Source organism: Gorilla gorilla, chromosome 9, assembly GCF_029281585.2.
Source record: "Gorilla gorilla gorilla isolate KB3781 chromosome 9, NHGRI_mGorGor1-v2.1_pri, whole genome shotgun sequence".
Taxonomy (NCBI): domain Eukaryota; kingdom Metazoa; phylum Chordata; class Mammalia; order Primates; family Hominidae; genus Gorilla; species Gorilla gorilla.
The window spans coordinates 28,879,868-28,887,271 of record NC_073233.2 but is presented as its reverse complement, the minus strand read 5'-3'; positions in this window follow the sequence as shown (position 1 = coordinate 28,887,271).

Genomic DNA, 7,404 nt, shown 5'->3' with positions numbered 1-7,404 from the left:
TCATTAGTGAGTCATCACTTATTATTATTATACTTTAAGTTTTAGGGTACATGTGCACAATGTGCAGGTTAGTTACATATGTATACATGTGCCATGCTGGTGTGCTGCACCCATTAACTCGTCATTTAGCATTAGGTGTATCTCCTAATGCTATCCCTCCCCACCTACCCCCACCCCACAACAGTCCCCAGAGTGTGATGTTCCCCTTCCTGTGTCCATGTGTTCTCATTGTTCAATTCCCACCTATGAGTGAGAATATGCAGTGTTTGGTTTTTTGTTCTTGCGATAGTTTACTGAGAATGATGATTTCCAATTTCATCCATGTAATAATAATAAAAAAAAAGAATTGTGTTTGGGTCTCAGTTCTAATGAGGTATATAGTAGACCTTGCCACGTAAGGTTAGTAAACCATGCAGAGTACTCTACCTCTATTTTGTTGTGAAATGTCAATGCCACATAACAGGTGCTTAGTTATGGTTAACTCTCTTTTTCTTCTCCTTTTCCTTATCTTGGGTTTTATGGTCTTACATGTACCTGTAAAAATGCAGGAGAGATAACCTGGAAAGACAACTAAGATTATGAGTTTTTCTGAATTCTAAACATTCATAAAGATACTTTACAACAAACCCCCATGACACTCGTTTACCTATATAACAAATCAGCCCATGTACCCCTGAACCTAAAATAGAAGTTAAAAGCAAAGATACTTCAGTTCAATTCTTCATCATGCAGACATGGAAACTGAGCCCTGGGAGCTCTTCCCCAAATCCGAAGTTTAATTACTGGAAGACCCAGGACCAAAAGCTAGGTCTTCCAAAATTTTATTTTCTTTCTCGTAGCAGAGAAGGTCCTAGCAAACACTCTCAGTATGGGGCATGTGGGGGTAATTCGTTGATAAATTCCCATGAGCTTACAGAAAAGACATAATCCAAATGACTGGTTGGATCCTAAAGAATAATTTAGAAGACAGTAAACATCAAGTTTTCTTCAAAGACCTGTTTATGTACCTATGGAGAGTTTCTCTGTTGCATTTGTAGTTTACTCATCATAGTAAATAATTTCCATGCATCTAATTGTCTGGTTCACTCACAACTTTTTATGTACCCTGGGGAGAGAAAACATGCTAACCTTAACTATTTTAGCAATGTCAATTTCTAGTATAATGCCTATCTTATATGAAAGGCAAATATTTTATTTGATATTTTTCTGGTAATTTAGATGCTTCTGTAGTGAAAAAACTCTCTGCAAAAAGAATGCAACTAATTACTATAACTTCATATCTGTTAGTTATTTACAGATAGCTAATAGTCATTCAGTCAATCATTAATCACACATTTATGACTCTCTAATATGGAAATTAGATAAGGTCTGAAATTGTATAAGGTGTGTATAAGTATGTGTGTAGCCAGGAAAATACAATGAGTACTTTTAATAAAATAAATCTAGAAGCAAGACATTGTGGATTGTTTTGTAGTTTTCCATCATAATTTCTCTTGTTTTCCATGATATTATAAGATGTTTTGTCAATTAAAACAAGACTTTTTTGAAATAAACTTGTGGAAGAACAAAATAATTCCTATCTGGCATGGTCTGGAATTTGTAGCTCCTTCAACTTTACCTTTTGTGGGTCAGCACAGATGAAAAACAAAACCCACAAAGAGCATTCATTTTATCCTATTATTAATGGAGAAAAATTAGAATATACAAAACAAAGTGTTCACTGAAAATAGACATTTTTCCTGGATGCATTTTTTACGAGGATAGGCTGCGTATGACAATGAGTTTAGCTTTCTTCTCATTTCTAGAAAATCAACAGCATTCTTTAATAAGATTTTATTTGTATTGTAAAAAAGGAAAATCCAGGTATGGAGATATAATTTTTTTTTACCCTAAAATATTTCTTGAGGTGTGGGGGATGAGGAAGAAGAATAAATAGATTTGCACAGCCCCACTTAAATTAGTTTAAATCTTAAAATAATATGTCCTTTGGCAATCACTTAATCTTACTATTGGTTCAAAGCAATAAATCTTCCAAGGCATTGAAAAAAAAAAAAAAAAGGAACACCATTGTACTAATGAGATTACCCTGAAAATAAAGCGGTGGATTAGCAAAATCTAATTTGGAAGTGATGAAGTACATGTGATGTCCAAGTAATTATTCCTGCACAGTCCCCATCCATGGGGAGCTTGTAGTTATTGGACACTGCACTATGTTAATGATGCCACTGCCTGACATTTGAGTGAATGTGCTGACCGTCTGCTGTGTCCCGTCTCCTATTGTCAATACTCACTACTGGGTCCAGCAGCTGCATTCATAATGCTGCCACAGATACAGCCAGAGCTGAATGTGTGCACGCATGTGTGTGTGTCCCGTTTCTTAGGCCAGTGTTATTACCATTTTGAAATCTGGGCTGAGACAAAAGAGCTATCCAGAATACTGCTTTGTAGAATCCAAAATCCAAATTAATTTCTCTGAGTTTTATTAAAGCACTGAAACCAAGCACACAATTTGACTCCTCTTTGTATTCCCTTGTCTTTCCAAAGCATATACCTAGACCCACAATTGGCCAAAAGCAGGCTGTCAGGTAACATTAGGTCGTGTGGGAGTGAAAATATTTCTAATAAAATGTTTTACTCCTCTGTACCTTGATAACGAAAATCTCTATGATTAGACACCTAATGAAGTACATTTTGTGATACAGAATTTTGTGCTTTAATACATAACTAATCTGACTTCAAGTTAAACGTATAAAAATTACTGAGGGAAGTTGAATGATCACAGTCAAAGTAAAAAAAGATAGAAAATACAAAAAGCCTTTTTATATGTAATCCATCAAGAACTTAGTCAAACTGCTCATTTAAGAGGCATTCCAAAAGGCTAACATTAGGTATGGTCAGGGAGGGCTTTCCAGAGAAGGAGAGACATTTGTGGATGGATTATAAAACGTAAAGTGGAGTAGGAAGGGAGGCAGTCTCAGGAGAATGACTTCAGCAAAGGCTCAAAGCTGCACTTTATTTGGCATAGTTAGAGTTAGTTCTTTTATTTCAAAAACTAAAATTTAACTAGAACTATCTTTAAGTAAAAATAGGCTATTATAAATATATTGTAATATCTCATGAGAGTCCCTTTTTTATGTCTATTCATTCTTCTCTTTCTCTAAAGATTGGCTGCTGCTTCTTTTTTGTACATAGTAAAAAAACTTATCTAGTATAAATCCTCAGCATTATTTCTTAGACTTTAAACTCTATGTCCAAATGTCCCAGAGAAGGGGTTCATTGGCCCAGCTTGGGTTAGATTTCTTTCCCTAGGTCAATCTGTAATGCCAAGGGTCAGAAAAAAATTAAAACATAGCTGCTGGCCAGGAATGGCGGCTCATGCCTGTAATCCCAGCACTTTGGGAGGTCGAGATGGGCAGATTACTTAAGGTCAAGAGTTCGAGGCCATCTTGGCCAACATAATGAAACCCTGTTTCTACTAAAAATACAAAAATTAGCCAGACATGGTGGCAGACACCTGTAATCCCAGCTACCCAGGAGGTTGAGGCAGGAGAATCACTTGAACTCAGAAGACGGAGGTTGCCCTACTGCATTCCAGCCTAGGCAACAGAGCAGGATTCTGTCTTAAAAAAACAAACAAACAAACAAACAAAAAACACAATACAGAAAAAAAAGGAAAAAAAAAGAAACAAGAAACAAGAAAAAAATCCCAGCTGCTTCCACTGCAAACATAAGTTTGGGTGGAGCAGTGATTCCTGGAAATGGAGTATTGAGCAGAAAATACCATATACGTCTACTACACATAATGTTTCTTTAACTGCTTTATTTCTAACAATTTTAAGGCTACAAAAACCCTATAAAAAGCCACTGCTTTCTTCAGAAAGGAATTGTCCTAGGTTACACCTCCCACTCTCCGAAGCAAACCCTTACTGTCTGTTCTTACTGGATCTCCATAGAACCTGCAATGCTCTGTTTCATGTCCTGATTCTTCCTGAGTCCATCCTCTTTGGAGTGCTGACTGATTTAGAAGGTCCCACCTAGCGCCTTATTCCGCTTCTGAAGCACAGCCCCTCTGGTTACTCTAGCTTCGTGCTTTACTCCAGCCCCAGATACAGCAACTTGGTTCCATCTATCTTGAGAGATAGTCCACTGATCCATGAGTACATCAAGTCCAAATAAAAGATATCCAGTCAAAAAGATATCCAAGATTGCCAGAGGGCTGGAAATATATTCAGTGCTAAAGAATAACACAAGAATTAAATGCTAGAAAAAGTGAAAAATTGGTAACCAGGGCAGTCAAGAAAATGAAGTGAAAAGTATAGCATGGAACAGTCGAGTTAGAGGTTCAAGAAATCAGATGTCCAGAGTGGTATAAATGCAGCAGGGAATCCTTTTCCCACTGAGCAGGATCTGTGCTGCAGGGAGTGGGACACTTAAAAGGCACTCATACTCTGGCATGGACACAGCTCATTTTCTTTCCACCGCAGTAAAATATATGATTATCAAATGGATATTATGGATTGAGAAGACAAGAAGGGAATTCCTTTCCTCTAGGGGCAGAGAACAAGTGCTATATCCTGAAAAAAAAGAAAAAGAACATTACGGAAAAAATGGTTGGTGGTGGGGTGGTTGAGTGGTTGTGATGATCAATATGGTAAAATTTTTGAGGAATCTATTAGAAATACCCATTGTAGAGAAGCGATCAACATTTGCTGATTTAGACACTGCTCTAGTTGCATTATACTCTTTATATCATTTAGTCAGCAAGTGAAATCTGCAAGGTAGATATAATTCCTGTTTTATAGAAAAGCAAAATGGAGGCTACATGAGATTAAAGAATGGACAGTGGTTAGATATGCCAGGACCAGAATTTTTTTTTTTTTTTTTTGAACTGAAGTCTCGCTCTGTTGCCCAGGCTGGAGTACAGTGGCGCGATGTCCGCCCACTGCAGGCTCTGCCCCCGGAGTTCATGCCATTCACGTGCCTCAGCCTCCCGAGTAGTTGGGACTGCAGGCGCCCGCCATCACAGCTGGCTAATTTTTTTTTTTTTTTTTTTTTTTTTTTTTTTTGTATTTTTAGTAGAGACGGGGTTTCACAGTGTTCGGCAGGATGGTCTCCATCTCCTGACCTCTTGATCCGCCCTCCTCGGCCTCCCAAAGTGCTAGGATTACGGGCGTGAGCCACCGCGCCCGGCCCAGAACTAGAATTTTATACTGGTTATATCTGATTCTTAATTCTGTATACTTTCAACAATGTAATACTGAAGGCTAATTAAATTCTTATTATATCTGGGACATAGTGTGGAATGTGTATCCTAATTAATCCATAGCAATCCAGTGTGTGTGCACGTGTGCGTGTGTGTACGAGTGCATATCTATCTCACCATTTAGGGAGAATCCTTGAAACACTTGTGTTTAAATAATAGAAGGGCATCTTTACTGACTTTGCTGTCTTTCCAAACAAGTGGCTCAGGGTGGGTTATGTGTTGGTGGGGATGGGTGGGAGGCAGAGGGAGGGACTGAAAAAATAACGGCCTTGGTATTCATGAAGCAAGAGGAAAAAATAAACAAATCCTTTGTTCCAGCCCACTTCCTTTCTCCCACTTCTCAGGTCTCCAAAGTGTAAATTCAGGCAATAGATTTTCTGTTTTTCTTCTTTCTTTATAGGTTCCTTAAAAGGCACAAATAGTTGGTGCAAACTACCTCACTGCATCGCCATCCTGGACCATGGAACCCCCTGCCTACCTCAAAGCCTGACTGATTTGCACATCCCAGCCAACTTTTGAGCCCTGGGCTGGTCATATAAACCTATGCTGACTGACGACTGGCAGTCAGCCTCACTTGGCAACTCCACATGAGTGAGTAAAAAAAAAAATTCCCCTCCTCAGATTGAGATGAGAACTCCCCCTACACACACAAACATGCATTCAACTATGAGATCAATATTTATTTTTAACAAGTTGTGCTGATCCTGAGGCTATGGTGAGGCACTCTTCATGCATTACCTCAGTTAAATCTCAGAACAAGACAGGAAGGAGAAATTCTGACCTCCATTTCACTGACAAGGAATCTAAAGTTCAATAATATTAAGTAATTTACTGAAAATCACAGAGATACTATAGTGATGTGGTTATGTCCTAAATGACCTGGAATGCAAATCCAGGTGCCTCTTACTAGCTGTCTTACATTGGATGAGTTGCTTAACCTTGCTAAGTCTCAGGCTACTCACCAGTGAAATGAAAAATACTCATAACAAAGCAATACTATGCTTCTATGAGGTTGTTCTAAGAATGAGATAAAACTCTACACACACACACAAACACACACACACACAGTGCTTATCACCTTATTAAAGTTTCAAAAATAGTAGGTATTAATTTGAGGCAGAGTCAAGATTTGAATCCAAAGCACTGTTTTATTCCTCCTACCCTACTGACTCCCTCTAAATGTTAACCACTTCAGGAAGATTTTAAAGCACTGGCGTAGTTCTGCAGAAAGAGTTAGTGGCTGCTCTGCTCTTATAGGCCAGCGTTAGGTTTCATCATCCTCAGGGGCCATTGTTTCTATCTTGTCCGGCCATAGATACCCTGAACTCCCAGCATACCTCTTGCAGTCAGAATAGACAACATTATAGAAGTCACTCAGCTGCTTCTGCTAAACATCTTATTCATCTTCCCACCCTTATCTCATTTAATCCTTATTATACACCTATGCCCACTTCATGATTGAAGCCTCTGAGAGGTTAAAAACACCTACGAGATGGCATGCTGAGATTAAGCTCTTCCTCCTTCTGTTATGTCACACAGCACACTGCAAGATTTTCAACGAAGATCCTCATTACAAAAATCTGGAAGAATATATAGTTATTAATCCATGATCTACTTGCGAAATATTCCAACTAATTTTACTGATGATTGTGTAGTTAGAGTATGGGGAATAAATAAGTCATCTTTTAAAATCTTACGGTGTTAGATATTCCTGTAACACTTCCAAGCCAGTAATTCCAGTGTTTAGCAGTTAATCCTGAAGAATGCACCTTAATTAAATCGGATTCCTTGTAAATATTTCTTCCTGATACGTTGAGATATTTGGCCAAACCAATTTTCCAAACAGGGACGTGTTCCAAAAATCATCTTAGTTAGAATCTCTAAAAGCATTCAATTCCATAAATGTCTCTCAGAGCCTCTGCTTTCAAAAGTAATGGGAATTTTGGGCCGGGTGTGGTGGCTCATGCCTGTAATCACAGCAGTTTGGGATGCCGAGGCGGGTGGATTGCTTGAGGTCAGGAGTTAGAGACCAGCTTCACCGACATGGTTAAACCCTGTCTGTACTAGAAATACAAAAATTAGCTGGGCATGGTGGCATGCGCCTGTAATCCCAGTTACTTGGGAGGCTGAGGCAAGGAGAA